Raw genomic sequence first — 2,175 nt, 5'->3', positions numbered from 1 at the left:
ATATCATTACTTTTCGATATTTAAACAATAAAAAGGCTTATATATATATATATATATATATATATATATATATATATATATATATATATATATATATATATATGAGATGGTTCAGTGGAGAAAGGAAATTAGAGTGACAAATTGGAAAAATGAATCCTGACCATTAGATATAATGATCAAAGGCCTACATTTAATGTGGTAGTTTTGTAATTAATTATGGATGTTTAAGAGTTATTTTTTAATGGAAAAGGTTACAAGTGTCATTTTATGGAGGAAATCAAAATAGGAAACTTTCTCCTTTGTGTAGAAACTTGCTAGTTATAAGAGAAGACCTTCCACATTCCAAAGGTACACAAGATTCGTCATATCCCAACTTTACAGTGGAGTCATCATATCAATTCCGATCATCCGTCAGTCGCCGATATTATCTTCCCACACTAGAATCAAGTGGCTAATACCACTAAATCATTGTAATCGGTGGCAAGAAATCTTTTCTATATCCAAAAATAGTGTTGCTGAAAGAGCCTATAAAAGCGAAATCATAGATTGAAAACCTATTTTTCGTTTGGCTGACAATCGACGACGACTTTCGGAGGTTAGGGATTCCGTTCGTTCCTCCTTGTTCTTTCAATGATGTAGGATGATTTTTTTTGTTTCGTGCATGCAACCATAATATTCTGTATTTCTTAGTCGGTTTGTTATGAGAAATCGTCTTGAATAGTGTTATTAAGGTGATAGTAGGTAGCTGTACGTGGCGTGTGCGGATGTGGTTTTTATGCATGTGTAAAATGTAGGGTGTTACTGAAAATGTATTGTTGTTCTCCCATGTGTAGGTAATAGCATGATGAAGAAGAAGATGTCCTCGAAGAAAGGTACGTTTATTTGAAGCTATAACTGAGTCAGATTAGTTATTAATTAAGAGACATGTAGTTTGATATTTTATTTTTATGTGCAAGAAGAGGTAGTGAAAGAAGAGTTTTAGAGAAGATTCGGGTGAAGTCGCAAATGGGGTCCAAATGAAAAGGTAAAGTTGCAAAAAAGGAATCATGTATGTGTAGGTAGTTAGCTTTGGTATTTGTAGATGATATTTGCGTTTATTTTGGCTTGAAATAGAGATGCGGGTTTTCTGTGTAGGAAGATTGTTACGGGTTGTAGTGACTCTCATTTTAGTAACTTATGTAGGTGATAGTATGTGAAGGTAATGTAAATTATGCGTGTTATTTTGATAGTTTCGTTTTATCTGGTGTGTATGTGTAGGTAACGTAGATTCTAATGGTAGCATATGTAGACTATGATAGTTGTTTTACTTTGCAAGCTTGTGTATTAAAGTCGGGGTGTAGGTTGTGAAGGTTAACATTCGTGTCATTCAATAATATTGCATCTTATCTGGTTTTTATGTGTGAGTAATCTAAATTAGGTTTTATGTAATGTAGACTTTGAGTTGTGTTTTGGTGATGTTAGTAAGCACACTTATGTATAAAAAGCAGTGTGTATTACTAAATGTTGTGAAGGTCAATATGCGTGTGCATTCGATTACTTTATATTTTGGTTGAACGTAATGCAGATGTAGAACGTCATTGTTGTAAAAGTCGTTAGGCGGTCCTAGGCGGTTGACTGGGGAGTTGCGAGTACTCGGAAGTAGTCGGGGATTACTCGGAAAATACCTAAGGAGTACTCGGCCGAGGCGGGGAGTAATCAGGGAGTACTCGGCCGCCTACTCGGGAGTTTCACAACATTGAGAACGTGAAATGGTTTCTAATAAGACATGTATTAATAAGGTATCTATTTGATAATGTAGTTGATAACCTATAGGAACACGATGTGGAATTGCTGTTTATTAAAGGTAATTTTGTAATACTTGTTCGAGTACGCTTAGTCAGTTGGGATAACATTTTATTCTTGTGGTGTAGGGAAGAAAATAGGTGGTGACAGGAGAGTCGGTGAAGGGAAATAAAAAACAAATGACGAGGAAGATGATAATTTTGTTGTGAAAGTGCCACGTGTGGGGAATGTAAGAAAGGATATTAAGAAGAAAAAAGGAATCAAAGGCGGATTGTGGAGCTGTAGAAGAAGACTGCAAAAGATTCTTTAAGGATGATGGATGAAGGTTGAAGAAGGAGATAAGGAACGATGGTTAGGGTTGTTATAAACCGGCGACAGTGTTTTGAATGTTGT

Source organism: Bidens hawaiensis, unplaced genomic scaffold, assembly GCF_021521415.1.
Source record: "Bidens hawaiensis isolate Kalapana, Puna unplaced genomic scaffold, B.hawaiensis_p1.1 tig00018415_1, whole genome shotgun sequence".
Taxonomy (NCBI): Eukaryota; Viridiplantae; Streptophyta; class Magnoliopsida; order Asterales; family Asteraceae; genus Bidens; species Bidens hawaiensis.
Note: the sequence above shows the minus strand (reverse complement) of the source record.